The sequence below is a fragment of the Moschus berezovskii genome, chromosome 9 (genome assembly GCF_049115385.1).
Source record: "Moschus berezovskii isolate FMDL1 chromosome 9, NW_MosBer_1.0, whole genome shotgun sequence".
Lineage (NCBI taxonomy): Eukaryota > Metazoa > Chordata > Mammalia > Artiodactyla > Moschidae > Moschus > Moschus berezovskii.
The window spans coordinates 96,448,528-96,471,689 of NC_142468.1; the positions used below are offsets into that span (position 1 = coordinate 96,448,528).

At 43.8% G+C, this 23,162-nt stretch overlaps 2 pseudogenes; one reads left to right on the top strand and one right to left on the bottom strand.

Moving 5' to 3' along the window:
• Positions 1 to 3,069: 3,069 nt before the first annotated feature.
• Positions 3,070 to 5,126, top strand: LOC148776627 (endogenous retrovirus group PABLB member 1 Env polyprotein-like; annotated as a pseudogene).
• Positions 5,127 to 18,758: 13,632 nt separating this feature from the next.
• LOC129562925 (WASH complex subunit 3 pseudogene) lies at positions 18,759 to 19,370 on the bottom strand (annotated as a pseudogene).
• Positions 19,371 to 23,162: the final 3,792 nt, after the last annotated feature.

Below are 23,162 nucleotides of genomic sequence, written 5' to 3' on the forward strand. Positions count from 1 at the left end.
ACCAAGCTGACTTTAGGCCAAGATTTGTTCGTGAAAGTCCCACATGAGATCAATACTCTCCTGCGAGTCAGTCAGTCAGTCAGTTCAGTCGCTCAGTCGTGTCCAACTCTTTGCGACCCCATGAATCACAGCACGCCAGGCCTCCCAGTCCATCACCAACTCCCGGAGTTCACTCAAACTCATGTCCATCGAGTCGGTGATGCCATCCAGCCATCTCATTCTCTGTCGTCCCCTTCTCCTCCCGCCCCCAATCCCTCCTAGCATCAGACTCTTTTCCAGTGAGTCAACTTGACGCATGAGGTGGCCAAAGTATTGGAGTTTCAGCTTTAGCATCAGTCCTTCCAATGAACACCCAGGATTGATCTCCTCTAGAATGGACTGGTTGGATCTCCTTGCAGTCCAAGGGACTCTCAAGAGTCTTCTCCAGCACCACAGGTCAAAAGCATCAATTCTTCGGCAATCAGCTTTCTTCACAGTCCAACTCTCACATCCATACATGACCACGGGAAAAACCATAGCCTTGACTAGACGGACCTTGGTTGGCAAAGTAATGTCTCTGCTTTTTAATACGCTATCTAGGTTGGTCATAACTTTCCTTCCAAGGAGTAAGCGTCTTTTAATTTCATGGCTGCAATCAGCATCTGCAGTGATTTTGTCGCCCCCCAAAATAAAGTCTGACACTGTTTCCACTGTTTCCCCATCTATTTCCCATGAAGTGATGGGGCCAGATGCCATGATCTTCGTTTTCTGAATGTTGAGCTTCAAGCCAACTTTTTCGCTCTCCTCTTTCACTTTCATCAAGAGGCTTTTTAGCTCCTCTTCACTTTCTGCCATAAGGGTGGTGTCATCAGCATATCTGAGGTTATTGATATTTCTCCTGGCAATCTTGATTCCAGCTTGTGTTTCTTCCAGCCCAGTGTTCCTCATGATATACTCTGCATATAAATTAAATAAGCAGGGTGACAATATACAACCTTGATATACTCCTTTTCCTATTTGGAACCAGTCTGTTGTTCCATGACCAGTTCTAACTGTTGCTTCCTGTCCCGCATACAGGTTTCTCAAGAGGCAGGTCAGGTGGTCTGGTATTCCCATCTCTTTCAGAATGTTCCACAGTTTATTGTGATCCACACGGTCAAAGGCTTTGGCATAGTCAATGAAGCAGAAATGCGAGGGGACCCCCATAAATGGCTGTCAACATCCCGGATTACTCAATACCAGGGACTGCTATGTGAGAATGCCCATGTTACTACTGAGCCGGTCAGGCCCTGAATCTGGCCACTCTCTTTCTTGTGGGAGAAGGTGGGCCCTCACATGATTGCATGGAAATATGCCAGCAGACCTGGCTTGAGAGACCAGCCAATCCTGGACCCAGAATTGGTCCTGTACGCCAATGGCACCAGCCTGGCGAAACAAGGACAATGGCTGCCGGGATATGCAGTAGTCATGGGAGAAACCATCGCTGAGGCTGGCTCTCTGCCATCACACTGGTCTGCTCAACGGGCCAAATTGTATGCTCTAATCCCGGCCCTCCAGCTGCCAAAAGGTAAGAAGAAAAACATTTACACAGACTCCAGGTATGCTTTTGCCACATTACAGGGCTCTGTATAAGGAGAGAGGCCTTTGACAGCTAGTGAAAAAGATATTAAAAATAAGGAAGAAATTAAGACCCTATTAGATGCTGCCTGGGAACCAGAAACAGTTGCAGTCATACACTGCCGAGGACATCAAAAAGAGGATACTCCCTGGGCTTGGGGAAACAGACTGGCAGATAAGACTGCTAAACAAGCAACCGAGGGCTTGGGAGTGACAAGTGAAGTCCCTGTTAAAGCTCTTGTATTGGCAGAGCTGCCTGAGCTAATGTTGGACTCTCCAAAATACACTGAAGCCCCAAACCAACTAGCCAAAGTGGAAGGGGCCATCAAGACTGAAAAGGGATGGTAGGAATTGCCAAGTGGCAAATTATTGGTACCAGAGGAGCTGGCACCCACTCTGGTAAGCCAAACACACCACGCGACCCACCTAGGCCGTGATAAACTGGAAGAGCTAATTCGAAAATATTTCTTGGTTCCTTGCCTCTCTTCCCTATGCAGGACAGAATCTCAGAACTGCACTGCCTGCTCACAGGTCAATGCTACCTCTCGGCACAGACAGAAACCTCCGGGGATTCAGCTAAAAGGCATACTGCCCTTTGAACACCTGGAAGTGGACTTCACTGAAATGAAGCCTCACCGATACTACTGTTACCTGCTGGTCATGGTATGTACATTCTCGGGATGGGTGGAAGCTTTTCCTACCCAAGCTGAAAGAGCATCAGAAGTAGCCTGGTGCCTGCTAAGGGAGATAGTTGCCAGATTTGGATTTCCTACCAGCATTGGATTGGACAAAGGCCCAGCTTTCGTAGCTGATTTAGTACAACAAGTAAGCAAAACTTTAAACATCAAGTGGAAATTACACACAGCATATAGGCCCCAGAATTCTGGGATGGTGGAAGGAACCAACCGGACACTTAAAGAGACACTCTCCAAGTGGATCATAGAGACTGAGTGCTCCTGGGTGGACTTGTTTCCGATGGCTCTGCTCAGACTCAGGATGACCCCATGGTCCTATGGCTATTTTCTTCACAAAACTGTGTATGGGAGACCCCTCTCATAAAACAGGTGTCAACAAATTTGCCTTAGGTAAGGGGAGATGAGATTTCACAGCAGATGGAACAACTGGGTAAGGTAATAAATCAGGTAACTGAGTTTGTACAAGAAAGGGTGCCGTTCCCCATTGGGGAACAGATTCACGAATTTGTGCCCAGGGATCAGGTGTGCATCAAGGACTGGAAACACAACTCCTTGGCCCCACATTGGAAGGGTCCATATACTGTTGTTCTAACCAGCCCTGCTGCAGTTAAAGTTGCAGGTGTCACTCCCTGGATCCTCCACATGAGGGTGAAGAGAGCATACCACGCAGACCCGGAGGACGCCGAGTGGACTGCGCAGAGGGACTCCACTGACCCTCAAGAGACTAAGATCATCCTTACAAAGAAGGAAAAGAAGATCCCAGACGAGCCCCTTCAGGATGAAGCCGCATAATCAACTCCTGCCACTTGGCCTCATCAATGTGATTTTGAATTTCACTTCCGTTTCAACTCAGCACAATGTTTTCATCTCGTGGACACATTCCTGTGTGGACTTCCACAACACCTCCAACTGCTGCGTATGCGGGGCTATGCCTCTCTCTGTGATGGATGGACTTCCTTGGTGGGTGTCACCGCTCCGCCAAGGAGATTTTAAACCACTCTGCTCTTTTTTGGGATGACAAAAAGAGGCTTTCCTTTCTCTTGTCAATTGTAATCTCTCCCTGCTCTCTTGGTGTAAGCCAGACCTACAGTCAATAGACTTGGGTCATGGTGTTACATTTGATGTAAACACCAGCTTCATAGAAGTAACAAAAGCCTATACCTCATATTTAAAGAACGAAAAGGGAAAAAGTTCCCTGTCCAGCAAGGGAGGACAGGCCTCTAGGTATGTTGAACAATTCTACCAAGTCTGGGATGAATATTTCTGGATGACCCCAGAAAAGGGTCAATTAATTACTCCCACTGCTATATTCTGGGAACAAAAAGAACAAAGGGTAGGGTTTGGTGACCATCCATTAGACCCGAAAGAACTAAAATATATGGGGTATCTATCGCCCGAACAATGTAAACAAATATTTGAGGTACATACCACCCCAACCAGTCCATCCATTGGCCAGGCTCTTATTGGAAACATAACCCTGGAATCTGCTGGGTGGTGCCCAAAGGAACCCAACGGCTTTTTGGGCCTAACCTTTGGCCTTGGTTACCAATCGGCTGGGTAGGCCACTGCACACTGGGATTTGCTTTTGCCCATGGTAGCATAAAGCCTAACCTACAACAAGCCGCGGTAAATCTACCTTATTTACATGCTAGGTGGACAAGCTCTGTGTTTCAATGGTATGAGTATATTGCTGCCTTATTCGTACCTTCTATAGGAACAGCAAATATTATGATTAAAGAGGAAGCCTTGACTAATTTCACAAAACAGGCCCTCCTGCTGCTGCTGCTGCTGCTAAGTCGCTTCAATCGTGTCCAACTCTGTGTGACCCCATAGACGGCAGCCCACCAGGCTCCGCCGTCCCTGGGATTCTCCTAGTAGTGCTAAAGCCATCCAAACCTTAAATGAAGAACAAATCCAAATGAGAAAAGCAGTAATTCAAAATAAAATGGCTTTGGACTTGCTCACAGCTGCTCAAGGAGGGACCTGTGCTATAATTAAGGTTGAATGTTGTGTATATATTCCTGATTTATCTGGCAATGTATGAGCTGCTTTCAGTTCAGTTCAGTCACACAGTTGTGTCTGACTCTTTGCGACCCCATGATTCGCAGCACACCAGGCCTCCCTGTCTATCACCAACTCTCAGAGTTTACCCAAACTCATTTTCATCAAGTCGCAGATGACTTCGAGTCATCTCATCCTCTGTCATCCCCTTCTCCTCCTGCCCCCCAATCTCTCCCAACATCAGGGTCTTTTCCAATGAGTCAACTCTTCGCATGAGGTGGCCAAAGTATTGGAGTTTCAGCTTCAGCATCAGTCCTTCCAATGAACACCCAGGACTGATCTCCTTTAGGATGGACTGGTTGGATCTCCTTGTAGTTCAAGGGACTCTCAAGAGTCTTCTCCAACACCACAGTTCAAAAGCATCAATTCTTTGGTGCTCAGCTTTCTTCACAGTCCAACTCTCACATCCATACATGACCACTGGAAAACCATAGCCTTGACTAGATGGACCTTTGTTGGCAAAGTAATGTCTCTGCTTTTTAATATGCTGTCTAGGTTGGTCATAACTTAGATGACATGAAAAACCAGGTAAAAACAACGTCAAATGAAAACATTCCTTTCTGGACTTTGGTCCTATCTTGGGTGAAGGGTGATTGGTGGAAAATTATGTTTACCATTGTTATAGTTGCCTTGATAGTTCTGCTTTGTGGACCCTGCATTTTACAATGCATCATGAACTTTGTAACCCAAAGGTTGGTGTCGTTCTCCCAAATTGGTGGTCAGAAATCCAGGGTGCAATATATCCCTATGAGTGGTGCTTGTACTATGAGTTAAGAGCATCAAGAGCGGGGAATGAAGGAGGAATCAGACAGAACAGGCTCCATCTTGAAAGTAGGACTCCATCTTGGGTCGGACCATGGATTTTGAGCTATATGCCCAGTATCTATGGAAACGACATACCAACTGGAAAACCAGGCCCCTGGAAGGAAGAACCCCAGGGCTCATATCTAGATTCTCCATCGCCTAAAAGAATAGCCTAATTATCTGTGTAACCAAATAGAATCATAAATTCTATTATGCTTATTGAGGTATGACCACAGGCCTATTGATAATTGTCCACTGTTAACTACCTAGGCTTAAAGCACATGAATCACAGGTTAACTTTGAGTGTATCTTTCTTTTCCTTTGTTCAGACTAATTTCAGGGAATTTGGGGAGGTGGGTTTGGGCACATACACTTAGGGTATATAAGGTTTTCAGAAAAACTGGTCAGGGTCCTTGGCTAAGAGGAGACTCTGCCTTGGCCCCGCCGGTGTAACCAATTACATTCCACTATCTGCATTGTCCTCCTGAGTGAGTTTGTTTCCCAGAATGTGTGGCTACATTAGGAAGCATCACTATGAACAAAGCTAATGGAGGTGATGGAATTCCAGTTGAGTTATTTCAAATCCTCAAAGATGATGCTGTGAAAGTGCTGCACTCAATATGCCAGCAAATTTGGAAATCTCAGCAGTGGCCACAGGACTGGAAAAGGTCAGTTTTCATTCCAATCCCAAAGAAGGGCAATGCCAAAGAATGTTCAAACTGCTACACAATGCATTCATCTCACATGCTAGCAAAGTAATGCTCAAACTTCTCCAAGCCAGGCTTCAACAGTCCATGAAGCGTGAACTTCCAGATGTTCAAGCTGGATTTAGAAAAGGCAGAGGAACCAGAGATCAAATTGCCAACATCTGTTGGATCATAGAAAAAGCAAGAGAATTCCAGAAAAATATCTACTTCTGCTTTATTGACTTTATTGCCAAAACCTTTCACTGTGTGGATCACAACAAACTGTGGAAAATTGTTAAAGAGATGAGAATACCAGACCACCTGACCTGCCTACTGAGAAATCTGTTTGCAGGTCAAGAAGCAACAGTTAGAACCAGACATGAAACAACATACTGGTTCCAATTGGGAAAGGAGTATGTCAAGTCTGTATGTTGTCACCCTGCTTATTTAATTTATATGCAGAGTACATCATTCGAATACAGGGTTGGATGAAGCACAAGCTGGAATCAAGATTGCAAGGAGAAATATCCTCAGATATGCAGATGACACCACCCTTAGGGCAGATAGTGAAGAGGAACTAAAGAGCCTCTTGATGAAAGTGAAAGAGGAGAGTGAAAAAGCTGGCTTTAAAACTCAACACTCAACAAACTAAGATCACGGCATCCAGCCCCATCACTTCATGGCAAATAGATGGGGAAACAATGGAAACAGTGACAGACTTTACTTTCTTGGGCTCCCAAATCACTGCAGATGGTGACTGCAGCCATGAAATTAAAAGACACTTGCTTCTTGAAAGAAAAGCTATGATCAACCTAGACAGCATATTAAAAAGCAGAGACATTACTTTGCCAACAAAGGTCTCTCTAGTCAAAGCTATGGTTTTTCCAGTGTCATGTATGAATGTTGGACTATAAAGCAAGCTGAGCACCAAAGAATTGATGCTTCTGAAGACTCTTGAGAGTCCCTTGGACTGCAAGGAGATCCAACCACTCCATCCTAAAGGAAATCAGCCTGAATATTCACTGGAAGGACTGATGCTGAAGCGGAAACTCCAATACTTTGACCACCTGATGCGAAGAACCGACTCCTTAGAAAAGACCCTGATGCTTGGCAAGACTGAAGGTGGGAGGAGAAGGGGACAACAGACGATGAGATGGTTGGATGGCATCACCAGCTCGATGGACATGAATTTGAGCAAGCTCTGGGAGTTGGTGATGGATAGGGAAGCCTGGTGTGCTGCAGTCCATGAGTTTGCAAGGAATTGGACACAACTCAGCAATTGAACTGATTTGTTTCTTCATTTTTTCTTATAAATGCTTCATGAAAGGAAATTAACCATTTGACTGCCATGGGTGGCAAATATTTTTCCCACTTTGACTTTTGGGTTTATGATTTTTTTTTTTATTTTTTATTGGAGGCTAATTATTTTACAATATTATATTGATTGGTTTTGCCATACATTGACATGAATCTGCCCCGGGTGTACATGAGTTCCCCTTCCTGAACCCCCCTCCCACCTCCTTCCTCCCCTTATCTTCCCTCTGGGTCATCCCCAGGCACTAGCCCCGAGCATCCTGTATCATGTGTCGAATCTGGACTGGTGATTCATTTCACATATGATAATATACATGTTTCAATGCCATTCTCCCATATCATCTCACCCTCACCCTCTCCCACAGAGTCCCAAAGACTGTTCTAAACACCTGTATCTCTTTTGCTGTCTCGTATACAGGGTTATCATTTCCATCTTTCTAAATTCCATATATATGCGTTAGTAGGGTTTATGATTTTTTAATTTGAGGTAGATGCTTTAAATTTTTATGGAATCAAATTTATTCACCTTTTATTTTATGGCTTCTGAGTTTTAGATCATGTTTAGAAAAACCTTGCTTACTCCAAAAATATAAAAAATTTACTCATGTTTTTGTGTAGCTATTGAATGTGGTTGTGTGTGTGTGTGTGTGTATGTGTGTTAAACTCTTTGGGCCATCTGATACTTGCTCTTATATAGGAAGTGACATAGAGATCCATTTTAATTTTTTTCCCAAATGGTTAATCAGTTATCTCAGCACTGTTTGCATTATCCCTCTATGCCTTTATTATTTTTATTATTCCCATACGTATTTGAGTCTACTTCTGGATTCTGTTTCATTCCATTGATTTCTCTATCTGTTCCCGTACCAGGATTTTAATAGATGCTGCAAAGAGGTGAAAGGAAAGTGAAAAAAGTTTCATAAGTTAATTTCAACAGAATGGTCATCATAAAAAAAATAAAACAACTACAAATAATAAATACTGGAGAGGATGTGGAAAAAAGGGAACCGGCCTACACTGTTGGTGGCAATTTAATTGGTATGGCTACAGTGGAGAACAGTGTGGAGGTTCCTTAGAAAACTAAACATAGAACTACCATATGACCCAGAAATCCCACTCCTGGGTATACACCCTGAGGAAACCATAACTCAAAAAGACACATGTACTCCAGTGTTCATGATGATAGCCAGGACATGGAAGCAACCTAAATGTCCATCAACAGAGAAACTGATGAAAAAGATTTATTACATATATACAATGGAGTATTCGTTGTTGTTGTTGGTTAGTCACTAAGTTGTGTCTGACTCTCTTGTGACCCCATGGACTACAGCCTGCCAGGCTCCTCTGTCCATGGGATTTCCCAGGCAAGAATACTGGTGTGGGTTGCCATTTGCTTCTGCAGAGGATCTTCCCGATCCAGGGATGGAATCTGCATCTCCTGCATTGGCAGGCAGATTCTTTACCGCTGAGTCAGCAGGGAAGCCCAATGGCATATTACTCAGCCATAAAAAGGAGAAGAATTGAGTCAGCTGAAGAGATGTGGATGAGCCTAGAGTCTGTCATATAGAGTGAAGTAAGTCAGAAAGAGAAAGCAATTATTGTATATTAATGTATATATATGGAATCTAGAAAAACGGTACTGATGAACCTGTTTGCAGAGCAGCAATAGAAGCATAGACATAGAGAATGGACTTGTGGACACAGGAGGGAAAGAGGAGGAGCATAAAATGAGAGCGTGGCATTGACATATATATATCGCCATGTCTGAAATAGACAGCTAGAGGGAAGCTGCTGTATGGCACAGGGAGCTCAGCTTGGTGCCCTGTGTGACCCAGAGAGGTGGAATGGTGGCTGGAAGGGAGGCTCAGGAGGGAGGGGATACATGTATACGTATGACTGATACATGTCGTTGTACACCAGAAACCAATACAATATTGTAAACCAATTATACTCCAATAAAAAGTAATTTCAAATAGAACAGCATGGCAATTCAGAGGAAGGAGAGGTTTCAGTTGCAGTGGTCTGGAAAAGCTCACGAAAGAGGAACTTGTAAGACATAACTTGAACAATGAGCAGCAATAGTCAAAGGGAATAAAGAGCCAGGGTGTGGAGGAAGGAGGGGGTGAAGATTTGTGTAGATGTCTGTTGTATCTCTGCCAAGGGGCACACTTGTGTTTTTATGCATGCCTGTCTTGCATATGGTCAAGAGCATACAGATGTTTTGGTATTACTTTCTCCAGGAATTTTGAGGACATATTTATTTATTTTTTTAAATTTTTGGTCATGCCAAGTGACTTTCAGGATCTTTTTTCCCTGACCAGGGATTGAACTCATGTCTCCTGAAGTGGAAGGTCAGAGTCCTAATCACTGTACCACCATGGAAGAGGGAAGTCCCCTTCAGGATACATTTATGAATCATAATAGCTCCAAGTGGAGCACCTATTATTTGCTAGGGTTATCTATATTGATTCCTATTTTCATCACAGTGAGCAAAAGTTGATATTGTTATTTGCATTTTAGGAATGAGGAGAAAACCTCAAACAGGTTAAACAGCAGTTCATGAGTGGCTGCACTGAGATTCGAATCCATAGCCAAAAAGTTAAAGAACTAGACAAAACAAAACCAGAATAGAAAACATTACAGATGATCACTCATAGTTAGGGTGTTTGGAGCAGGTCCTGTCCCTTCTCTGCCCATGCCACCTGGGATCATTCTTACCTATTTTATTTCTTTAAACTTTTTTAGAGTTTGATCTCAGAGAGAATCTTTTTTTTTTTCTGGCCAAAGTGAGAGGCTTGCTTAGTTACCCCACCAGGGACTGAACCCAGGGCCCCTTCAGTGGAAGCACAGAGGCCTAACCACTGGACCACCAGGGAATTCCCAGAGAGAATCTTTAAAAAAAATTTTATGGATGTGTAGCTGACTTACAATATCATGTTAGTGTCAGTCCCTTTACCCTCTCTGTGTGTGCCAACTGAATTCCAATGTGAGTGGCCCTTGGCTAATGCTAATGCTGGCACTGGGATGTACACAGCTCTATTACCCTATCATTGGGATGATTTTGAGGTGTGGCCCACAATGCTCCCTGAAGTCCCCTGAGGGAATGAGTCAAAATTACCCTCTGTGTGACTTGGCTTTATGTAGCACCCTTACTTGGCCGCTTCCCAGTCCAACTCCCTCATTCCTCTAACTCTTTCCCCTGGAAGCATTTCCTAGTAAATTACTTTCACACGCATCTTCCTCTAAGGCAGTATTGTTTCAAGAAACTTAAAAAAAAACATGTATTTATTTGGCTGAGCTGGGTCTTAGTTGTGGCATGTGAGATCTTTAGTTGTGGCATGAAGGAACTTTTTTTTTTTAGTTGTGGCATGCTAGTTCTTGATCTTCTGGGTGGCTCAGATGGTAAAGAATCCCCCTGCAATGCAGGAGACCAGGTTCAATCCCTGGATGGGGAAGATATCCTGGAGAGTGGAATGGCAACCAACTCCAATATTCTTGTCTGGAGAATTTCATGGATAGAGGAGCCTGCCAGCCTACATCCATGGGGTCGCATAGAGTCGGACATGATTGAGTGACCAACACTTTTTCATGCTAATTCTTAGGTGTTAAGAGTTGAACTCTTCACTAAATTACCAAGGAAGTCCCTCAAGAAACTTTTGTTTCACTTATGTGGAAGTGTGTGTGTGTGTGTGTGTGTGTGTCTGTCTGTCTGTCTATCTGTGTTGCCATTTAACATGCATCAACTACTATGGAGCTAGAAAGTCCGAAAGTCACTGTCCTTTACCACATTATACTCCCTCTCTATTTCTGTGTGGCTCACTGAGCTGGAAAGTTTCCTGGACACCCCAGGATCAACACTGCAGATCAGATTCCAGATCTTGATGCTTGTTTGAGTACAGCTACTTAAAATGTACTGAATAAAAAATGCTTTAGTCATGGGTCTAGAGAATGAACTATGAAACAATTGGCTAGGCTGTCCTTTGAACTCCTCTGGGCAGTCAAGCTTGCCAAACAGCTTTCAAAGTCCAGATTTCCCTTTGCTAAGGTTGATAAATGTGATATAAATGTCATGATGATTGATTATTAATTTTTTGCCAACTGGCAGAAGCAGGAAGAACAAGTTTGTCTTGTAGCAGAGCCAGATGGTGTGCCTGACCACGTATGTCGCAGGGTGGCCACCCCAGAGCTCTGGTTCTAGGCTTGGCTTGGATGGGGAAAGTGGGGTGTTCAGAATTGCTCTCCATTTGCCCCCAAAGTCAGTGCAGCTAAAGGAAGGGCAGAGAACACATCACATGCTCAGTCACAACGAATGACACCTAGCCAAGTGGTCAGGCAAGGCTGTCGGTCAAATCTGCAGGAACCTGGGGCAAGCCTGGCTGCCAGAATTCACTGGAGGCCATGAGTGGAAGGCAGAGAGCCTCAGTCCCCAAAGTATGGAGCTGGTGAATTCTGGAAGGCAATGCAGAGGTGAGAGCAAAACACCCATCTTCCCAGGAAAATATTGGGAGCCCTGCCTCATGGTACCAGCTGAAGATTCTATTTGCCAGTACAAATGATTTAAGATTGGTTCTATGTTTAGAAAATAATGAGGATATGTGGATAATCTAGTGGAATGATTAAGGAAAAAGGAAGGTGACCTCGGCTCATCAAGTTTAGGATAGAGACGTAGTGAGTTAAGAATTCATAGGGTCTCTAGTGTCCCAGGGAAGAGCCATGCTTTCTGGCAGATGTGACATTCTGGTCACCCAAAGGTGTGCTGCAATGTGGGGAGCGGGTGCTCACCAGCATGGTCAAGGTCTGGCTGGAGGATCTTCTGATCTCTCCTGATTCCATATTCACTCCACTGCCTTCTGACTGTTACTCCAAGAAGGAGGGAAGGATCGCAGACAACCTTTTCTCATCACTGGCTTGTTTTCTCATCATTTGCCTGTTCCCCACCCAAACTGAGTCCACTGGCTCGAGACTAAATCAACTACATGTGAATTTGGAGTCTGAGAGTCATTACCCCATTCCCCTCCCACCCGATATGCTGACTGTCCAAGCTCCTGGCTGACCAGTTTGAGAGTCACATGGGGCTCAGGGGACTCAGCCTGAAGTGGGCAGTCAGAGCTCACAGCCTTAGGAGTGCCACCCCTCTGCCTCATTCAGAGGCTGAGCTGAGTCCCAGGGGGTGTGTGTTGGGCAGGGTGTGGTACAGGGAGTCCACACTGATTCCTGAGAGTAGCAAGCTTGAACTGTTGGTGAGACTTTGAAGTCCAGCAACAAAGGGGTATTCACACGGGGGTGGGTGACAGAAACCTTTGACTCGGTAGCAGAGCAGAAGTGGAAGGAAGATGGGGTGGGATGGGGTCAGTTTTGTCCTCAGTTTCTGTGTGGCCTGCTAATCCTAGAAAGTTATATGAGAAAGAAGTCTTGGGGCTCTGTCTGCAAGGGAAGCTCTGCTCAGTTTCAGCTGTGATGAGCTTCTCCCTCATGCCGGCTTCTCCGTCTGATGTCCAGGGTGGGGTGGGCGGCTCCTATGAGACCCAGTGTGGGGTGATGTGGGAGAGCCTTGGCTCATAGCGCACAAGTATTCAATGTTTTAAACCTTATCATATTCATCCAATACTTTTGAATAAACCTTACACTGTAATTGTCTCAAGGATGCACCATTTTTTTTTTTTTTCCCCAAAGTGGATGCTAATTAATCAACAGTATGCTGATGAAGCATCTGCAGGAGAAGCACTGAGCTGAATGCTGTAGGAGATTAAAGATTTACAGCGTAAACTTAGTCCTTGCACTCAGGGAATTTACAACCTAGCTGCAGAAATTGGACATGTCAATGAAACAGTTAGAAAACAACAGTTTAAAAAAGTGCTCAGCTAAGTGTTATTTATCTGGACCTCCTTCCCACTCTTCCTGTTGCATCTCCCCCATAGGGAGGCTCTCCCCATTCCAGGTGAGACACGAGGCAGGTGATATGCATCTTCGTTCGTGCCCCACCCCCTTCTCATGTCAGGGGACTTAGCCCCCATCTCCTCACTGGGCTCAGTGCTGAGGTTAGGGGTTTGCGTGGAGATCATTCCAGTAAACGGACCAGGCAAAGATGAGAACAGGTGTACTTCTTCACTCATCTTCTGTTAAAATTGGATGGGTTTGGCTAGCTGAATGGTCAGATGGAAGATGAAAGGCTGTTAGGAGAGCCAGGTGTGGGCTTCTTGGGCACTCCTCTGGTTGTTTTGTCATGTTTTCTCACTGTGCTTTTTATTCTTTTTTTTTTTGAATTGAGGTTTAGGCTTCATGATGTTTACATTTTAAAATATTTCTTTATTTATTTGACTGCATTGGGTCTTCATTGTAGAATCTCTCATTGTGGCACGTGGGCTCCAGAGTGCAGGGGCTCAACTGACCTGCGGCATATGGGATCTCAGTTCCCTGACCAGGGATCACACCCGTGTCCCCTGCATTGCAAGGCAAATTCTTAACTACCGGAAGTCCCCTGTAACCATATTCTTAAACACAACCCTCCCCAACTCACAGTAATGTTTGTGGTGGAGTCATTGTATTTTGGCTGTGCCCTGTGGCTTGTGGAATCTTAGTTCTATACCAGGGATTGAACCCAGGAACCCAGCAGTGAGAGTGCTGAGTCTTAATCACTGGATGGCCAGGGAATTCCCCTGGATGGAATCATTCACATATAACCCTGTGAACCAGACGAATCCAAGAGAGTGACGAAAGCATTACCAGGACCAGCTTTTGTTATTGGGTCAGCCTTTGTCAACAGGAGTTCCTAGAGAGAATGAAAGTCTATAGAACATTATTAGAGTGATTATTTTCTCAGGTCTCCCAAGGATGGCACATAGCTAGTACCATTCTGGAAGCATAAAAGATACAAGATAATTTACTGCATATAATAGATGCCTTAGGGCTTAGTTCTCTCATGGAACCCAGATTGAGAAGGGCTGCTCCAGGCCCATGTCCCAGTGACTCAAGCAACACCTGAGCTCCCTCCTTTTCTTGGCCTGCCTCAGATGCCATAACTGACCCATAATGGCTCCCAGAGTCATGAGTTTTGATGGTATAGACTAAGTATAATTGAAGTTTGAAGGAGAGACAGGCGGATGGTAGTATGCTGAGTCATAACATTTTTAGATATGCTTCCTAGTGTGGGCTTCCCAGGTGGCTCAAATGGTAAAGAACCTGCCTGCCAGTGTAGGAGACGTAAGAGACATGGGTTCAATCCCTGGGTTGAGAGGAACTCCTGGAGAAGGGCACAGCAACCCCACTCCAGTATTCTTGCCAGGAGAATCCCATGGAGAGAGGAGCCTGGCGGGCTACAGTCCATGGGGTCTCAAAGAGTTGGACACGACTGAAGCAACTTAGCATGAGTGCAAGTTCCAGTACTGACCTAGGGTAGGCAGTGAGCTGGGAGGGGGGCACAGATCCTCCCACTTTGCTCTCTCCCTCCTTCCATATGGGGAGCTCCTGCAACGTACAGTGGCTTTGAATGGCCGTGCATTTCAGTGATGATATTCCTCTATAGTGTGGAATTAGAAACCTCCATTTAAAAACACACTTTAGATCTGGGCAACAGTGATTTAAGTGGCACAAGTGAAGAGAGATTGCCTCCCACATCTGATGCATTAATCCAGACCTCTTATGATTTGGCAAGAGAAGTCAAGGTGTTGAGTAAATCTGGAATTCTTCAGGATGGAGGAGTATATAGAGAGGACAAAAATGCCCGAGCCCATCAAGGCACAGGTGGAAACCTGTTAGGACAAAAGAGCTCAGCCATTGGCGGGCCCGCTGCGGGCAGTGACGGGGTGGGAGGAGGCTCAGGAAATCCTGAAATGTTGGCGTTTAAATCTTTGGGAAGGCATTTTCTCTGAGTCGGGCTTGGCCTGGACATTGCCTGACTCCTGGGTTTCGGTGGTTGCCAGGGGGAGGATACATTCCTCTAACATTCTAGTTTCCCCCTTGTCTGGACCAGGGAGAACCTAATTATCTTGGACCCCTGCAGGGTGCCAGAATAACTCCATCTCCACTTCTTTGCCACTATTATGCACTGAATCCTCCTTGAAACTCTTGACTTCCGTCTTTGGTGAGGGACCCTTTTCTTCCCTGCTGGATCCAGGAAGGGTGAGAGGTAGCATTAAAACTTGCTGTGCTGCAACCATCTCTCGTGGGACTGTATCCCTGTGTAAAGACCCATTGACTTAGGGTTTCTAGTGTCACCTAGAAACTACAACTTATTCTAGGCTGGGTCTCTCTGATGTATGTTCTTATATACTTCTCTTTTGAAATATTTATCATGCTACTGATTGTTTCATGTTTGTTTTCCCCAATAGACTGTGAGTTCCATGCTATCTGGAATGGAACTGGTCTTGCCCAATGCAATATCCTTATTACCAAGTACAGCAAAATCATCCTGGGCATTTCAAAGAGGGAATTTGAAACAGGGAACTGATTACACAGGAAGTGCACGGAGATGAGAAGCTGAATGCTACTACCACGAGGGCTTGAAGGACACAGGAGAGGGATGGTGTCATCAGAATCAGAGGCTGAGGCTGTCCCATGGTTGGGACTGGCAAGGACCCTGGAGGGAAGGGCTGGCTGATGGGGAACTGGAACCACTATGGGAAAATGATGCTCAAAACAGAGAGAGATGGTCAGCAAAAAGAATCTGGCTTCTCCTTACTTCTCAATCTCCAGTCTCTTGCTAGTACCTCCCATTGGCCATTCTTACTGGAAGATAGTTGGCAAAGATGAGCAGGAAACCGTTTTTAAGAGAAGGAGGAGAAAGAAGCTTGAGAGCAAACAGGCAATGACTGATGCAGCACGAACTAATGAATATTTGTAGCTTACATGAATGAATAGGCAAACAGATATGCATTAAGCACTGGCTGAACAATAATTTAAAGTTGTCACAACTCTCCCATTCAGAGCCTGTCAAAATAATTTCATCCCTCAGTTTTCTGCTACTTGTTGCCACAGATATCTTCTTGAGACATGGATTTAGACAATGCAAATTAAGAGTACTTGAAGTTCAGAGAGAGAAGAGCCCTGAGGCTGGCAGCTTTGGCTGAAACACTTGAATTAAAAATATTTTCTTCTGCTGGGAGAACCCAAAATACTAGTAAAGATGTAGGTCATTTAACAGTACCTAGTTTGAAATCCATCCGTGAGTTTTCTTGAGCCTCATATCTAACAGCTGTGGAGATAACGTGCCTCAAAATGACACAAGGCACCATTTTCGAAGCAAAGACCTAGCCTGTCCCTTAGGCCCTTGGTTAGGGTTTCAGGTCACTGGAGCTTTTTTAAAATACAGAGAAGGCTGCAGTTCCACAGTGTGTCCACCAGAGGGCTGCAGGGCCTCCCCTTGCTGAGTCCAGACTGGGCTGAGACTTGGTGGCCCATCCACGCCTTGGCTGCCTGTGGGGTCTACTCTAAGGTACCTCCTGTGTTTAGGTAGATCTGGGGGTGCAGAGGCTACCCTGATTCCAGAGGGAGGAATTTCCTATTCAGTTCTCTTATTTCTCCCTTTCACTGGTTCAAGTTACATTTAATAACAGTTGATTTAAAAAAATTTACAAGTGGGGAAATCAAAATAGGCCTGTGTGTGTATGTGTGTGTGTGTGAGCACATGTGCACAGACACGTGTACATTTTGAAGGTGGGGTATCAGGAAGTGGGGATAATTCTGGTCACCAATTCATATGAACCTGTAGCTTAAGTATTATTTAATTTAGAAATTCAGAGCTGGAAAAAGACCTTGGAAATAATTTAGCACTCCTTCATTTATAGCTAAGGAAATCAACGCAACCTTTGCTACTTTCAAGATGCCTAGAAGGTTTGGAAACTTTAGGAATGAGGTTAACTAGTAGAGTTATTAAGGGGTTTGTGGTAAGATTTTATTTCAACATTCCACCCTTGCACTCCCTTTCTTAGGCTCAGCCTAAGTCTTGACAGCAGAACCAAAGCACAAAAAAGCATTTTCCAGTTTTCTATTGAAAATGCTTGGCTGTCTGGTTTTAATCCCATCCTTTGTTTAATCCCATTCTTCGGACTCTGTTGAACCAGAAGGTTGAAAGATCTGACAGAGTAGGAAAACTACCCAAAAAGATGGTTGAGTGCGCAGAAACCCAATCAAACTCTTAATCACAGATTCTATCAAAATCAGTCAGAAATTTTACTAAAGAATTTTCAGCAGTGGAGCAGAGATCAGTCACTAAGATAACTTAAGGGAGAATGTATGAAACAGGAAAAATTAATGTGGGCTCCCTGAAAAAATTTTATCACTCCAAAAAGACCAAAGAGTGTACAGAAAACTTAATTTTAATTAATTCTGAAAAAGAGCGACTGTGGGGAACAACACAGAGAATTCAGAAACTGGTTGGAGCCTTTTTTCAAAGAAATGAAATGGACTGTACTTCCTCTCAAGTAAGTGAAGGTCAGAATGAAAAAGAATGAGAGTAACGATCATTGTGAAAGACAGACTAAATATATTGTTTTAGCTGCACACGCAGAGACGGTGCTTAAAGAAGAAGACAGCCTGAGCAATACAGCCAGAATTTAAGGAACTGAGAAATGAAACATTTCAAGAAGGCAGATCTGGGGAGCAGAGTTCAGTATTGCAATTTCTGAATAGTGAGGCCTCCTGAGTGAGCAATCAAAATCAAAGCCAAGAAATCAATAATTAAAGAAGCAATAATACATTTTTTCAGAACCAATAAGAGATTAGATTTTTTTTAAGTAATTAATTTATTTTTTATTGGAGACAAATTATTTTACAATATTATATTGGTTGGTTTTGCCATACATTGACATGAATTCGCCCCGGGTTTACATAAGTTCCCCCTTCTGAACCCCCCTCCCACCTCCCTCCTCCCTTTATCCTCCCTCTGGGTCATCCCCGCACGCCAGCCCCGAGTATCCTATAACATGCATCGACCCTGAACTGGTGATTCGTTTCACATATGACAACATACGTGTTTCAATGCCATTCTCCCAAATCATCCCACCCTCACCCTCTCCCACAGAGTCCCAAAGACTGTTCTATACATCTGTGTCTCTTTTGCTGTCTCGTATTCAGGGTTATCATTTGCTTCTTTCTAAATTCCATATATATGCGTTAGTAAAGAGATTAGATTTGAATAGAGAGGAGTCATATGGGCTAATAGAACATGTATGAACATTTGAAGAGTGACTTCTGTTTATAAAACAGTTCTGTGCAATGACTATAAGGTCTTTATTCCTTATTTTGTTAATTACTTTCTTACATCTTTCCTTTTGATCTTCCCAATAACTATATGAGGTGGACAGATATTATTAGTCTTTCATTTCACTGATAGAAAATAACCTCTGAGAGGCTAAATAACTTACTACGGATAAACTAGTTCTATCCTTAGTAAGTTAGAACTGGTGAGTGAAGAGTCCAAGATTAAGTCCAGGTCTTGTTCTCCAAAGTGGGAGGGTCTTACACATTTTTTAAAAAATAAATACTTTGTTATTATTATTTTTTAACATAGAGGAAGTTGGTGGCAGATCTGTAGCCACTTGATATTTTTATAACTGAGAATTATAGTTCAGGCTCTCTTTGTTGTAGAATGTAAAGGTGCCGGAACACATGTATATATAATTGTTATGAAAATTAAGCTTAGTCACTAAAAGAAGATTCGCTATCTGAACTTTCTTCTGTGTTTTTTTCACCTTCACCATCAGGCACTGGAGCATCTGGCTTCTCAAGAAAATCTGGGTCTAGACCTTCCGATATCATTTTGTTTCTTATTGCCATCACTGGAACACCCACTTGAACCATTTTGAGATATCTGGCATATCTTGGATCCTTGGCTACAGTTAAGATATTTTCTGGTGTTACTTCACTTTCCTGTGGTCCGGAGTCTTGTAAACTGTTCTGTTGTGATTGCTCTGAAGTGGCTTCAGAATGTGTTCCATTTGTGATCCTAGTGACATTTACAGGAGATGCTTCAAATGTGACATCGTCTAGGCCTGGGATAGATGATAGCTTTGCATCTGAAATATTGAGAGTTGTTTCAATCTGCTGGATGCGAAGAGAAAGGCCTGCTAGTTTCTCAAGAACTAGAAAAGTGGCTGAGGAACTGCACAGTGTGCATCACAAACCGGTTTGGAAATGCCACCGTTCTTTTCTGTTGAATAGCTGGCACCTTAGTCAGGTCTGTGCCTGAGCCCATGAGAGGAAGCCCATCCTCATCCATCTTCTCAGCGGGTGGGGGACCCAGGGCTCACCCCCAAACCCCTCCCTAGGCCGGCCCGCCCAACCCGGTAATAGCGTCCGAATGCCTCTCTTAGTCCCCTCTTACACACATTTTAAACAATAAGGAAAATACACATTTGATAACAAGCAGAAAGAGAAGGTACTTTTAAAAGAATGAAAATTAGGAAGACTATTGCCTTTTCTAGTAACAAAAAAAAGGACTTGGTGGATGTGGAACTCTAACATCAAGAATGAGAGAGAGACAGAGACAGTTCGTTCTTGACCTTGCCAAACTGCCCTTCACGTGGGATGCAACAGACTCATAAACTCTATCAGGTCTTAGAAATCCAACCAGTCACCTTATTCCAACTAGCCTGGGGACTGCTTCTAACGTTAAGTCTGCCTTAAACACAGAGACCTAATATTGTTGCAATTGATGCCCCTATGGGGGCGGGAGGAGAAGGGGACGACGGAGAATGAGATGGCTGGATGGCATCACCGACTCTGTGGACATGAGTTTGAGTGTACTCCGGGAGTTGGTGATGGACAGGGAGGCCTGGCGTGCTGTGATTCATATGGTCGCGGAGAGTCGGACACGACTGAGCGACTGATCTGATCTGATCTGATTGTACATTGACACATCATCATCGCCTGAAACTAAAAAACTGCTTAAAAAAAATAAAATCTATTCATTACTCCCATCTCTCCCCAACAACTGTAGACTTCTGTATGTTGTGTAGGAATGTATGTGCAACTATGTACCGCTGTGTATTGTGGAGACAGCAGCATTTTCTGGTGCGTGACTCTGACACTGGGTTCCTGTCTCTCTCTAAGTTGCCTGGCAGTGAGCCAGCTCTCAGACTCAACGTCCCCCCGGGGACTTGAAGTTTCCAGGGTCTGGAAACCGAGGCATCCGAGAATCCCCCTAGACAGTGAGCACCCACGATGAGAACTGCTTGGCGTGCATGAGAAAGTTGCTCAGTCGTGTCCGACTCTTTTCAACCCCAACTCTAGCCTGCCAGGATCCTCTGGCCATGGAATTCCCCAGGCAAGAATTTTGGAGTGAGTAGCCATTCCCTACTCCAGGGGAATCTTCCCAACCCAGGGATCAAACCCTGGGTCTCCTGCATTGTAGGCAGATTCTTTACCATCTGAGCCAACGGGGAGGGAAGGCCTTGGTGTGCATAAACAAAATGTTTAATCCCTCATGTGAGGACGCTTTTATACCCATCTCATAAGACAGAGGGATACCAGGGGTGGGAACAGGCCCTCTGGAGCTCTTCTCCTCAGCACGTGTCTTTCACTGGCCCCAGCACATCTCTTTACAGGACTCGGGAGGCAGACCCTGGGCCCTGCTGACCCTGCTCCTGTGAGTCCCACTCACACAAGGGACACCAGTTGATGTGTATCCTGAGCCCTTCACAGAACAGTTGTGCTGTCTTAGTTCAGATCGTGAAGAAATAAATGATTTCTGTAGCTAAGAGGAAAAACTCTGTCCTGCGACTTGAAGAGTGGAAGTCCATTTCAGCTAGCAGAAGAGAAGTTTCTGTTTCATCTCATAACACATGTGTCATCCCACTATCAGAATGAACAAAGCCCTGGAGTTAAATCTAAAGTAGAACAAGGATATTCTGAAGACCCTGTATAATAAGTGAAATGAAACATTAAGTGAAGTTAGTCGGACAAAGATATGATATCACTTATATGTGGAATCTAAACAAAACAGAAATAGACTCACAGACGTAGAAAACAAACATGGTTACCAAAGGGGATAGCAGGCAGGGAAGAGACAAATTAGGAGTTTGGAATTAACATACATATACTACTATATATAAGCTAGATAAGCAACAAGAACCTACTGTATAGCACAGGAAATATACTCAATATGTAGTAATAACCAAGAGTGAAAAAGAAGCTGTATATATATGAGTCATTTTCTGTATACCCAAAACTAACACATTGTAAATTAACTATAGCTAAATTAAAAAATGGTTAAAAACTAAAGCAGCACAAGGATCTTTTGAAGACCCGTATAATAAGTTTCAGCCATATCACCCCATTCACAGAATCTAAAAGACGGCTACTTACTTTTCTTACTATTTTCAAGGGGAAAATCTTTTTTGGATCTCTTTCTCCTCAGGTTTCCCGAATAATGCAGGTATATTTTCTCTCTAATGGTATGAAGAGGGCCCTGCTTCTGCTGACTTTATTGATCAGGTTTGAGCTAATGGTAGATGTTTGTTTGAAGTAGATTTTTGTATGTGTACGTTTGAGGTAAAATTCATGCCAAGAGACAGGTGAAACGGTCCTCTGGGTTCTAGCTGTGACCAAGAAGGTTTTATCTTTTTTTCATTCCCCTTTCTTTTCTTTGGGAATGAAAATAACACTTAGATATCTTAGTTGGCTTTGTAGTTGGTCCAATTATTGGAGATCAAAAACATCTCATCAATTATATTACTGGGTTTAATATGACTACATTTATATAATTACAAGGACCAGTTATATTTAAAAAGACACTTAATTTTTATGAAAACCATAAAAGCTTATTAAAGCACTCTGATTTTCTTTTTTCTGGTAACTACTACCTGAAAATACCTTTGAATACTCTCTGTAAGGGAAAATATTTTGGAAAAATTATGTGAGAAGGTATAGAAATCACATACAAACAAAAAGAGCCAAAATATGTACGTGTGTGTATATTTGTGTATCTATATATGGATAATACACACACATGTAGGGGCTTCCCTGGTGGCTCAGATGGTAAAGAATCTGCCTGCAATGAGGGAGACCCCGGTTACATCCCTGGGTTGGGAAGATCCCCTAGAGTAGGAAATGGCAACCTACTCCAGTATTCTTGCCTGGAAAATTCCATAGACAGTGGAGCCTGACAGGCTACAGTCCATGGGGCCGCAAAGAATCGGACATGACTGAGCATACATGCACTGATGGCCTATGTGAGATCTCTCACCTCTCACACACACACATATAACTATATATATATATAACTGCATATATATATATGGACATGAGTTTGAGTAAGGTCTGGGAGTTGGTGATGGACAGGGAAGCCTGGCGTGCTGCAGTCAATGGGGTGGAAAAGAGGTGGACACAGCTGAGCGACTGAACTGACATATATTATATGCCATATACTTTCTTCCTTCTACTCCAAAATAGAGAATATTGTTCTTGTCTTATATTCAGGAACAATCAGTAATGACATAATTCTAATGATCCCCTAGAAGTCTTGATGAAGTTGACTGAGGTTTGTTGTTCAGTTGCTAAATCACGTCCTACCCTGCAGCCCTATGCACTGCCGTAGGCCAGCCTCCCCTGTCCTTCCCCATCTCCCAGAGTTTGCTCAGGCTCATGTCCACTGAGTTGGTGATGCTATCTAACCATCTCATCCTCTGCTGCCTCCTTCTCCATTTGCTTTCAATCTTTCCCAGCTCCTAGCTTGAAGGATTTTGAGCATAACATTACTAGCGTATGAAATGAGCACAATTGCATGGCAGTTTGAACATTCTTTGGCATTTCCCTTCTTTGGCATTAGAATGAAGACTGACCTTTTCCGGTCTTGTGGCCATTGCTGCGTTTTCTAAATTTGCTGACATAGTGAATGCAGCACTCTAACAGCGTCATGTTTTAGGATTTTAAATAGCTCAGCTGGAAAAGGGTAAGCTTTGTAATAAAGCTTTGTCTTGGTGGCATGAAATAAAGAAGGTGACATAGGAAGCTGAGGGCAGGATCCACTAGCTGTTTCTCTTCCCTGTGGTTCTATGTGATTCTTGCAAAG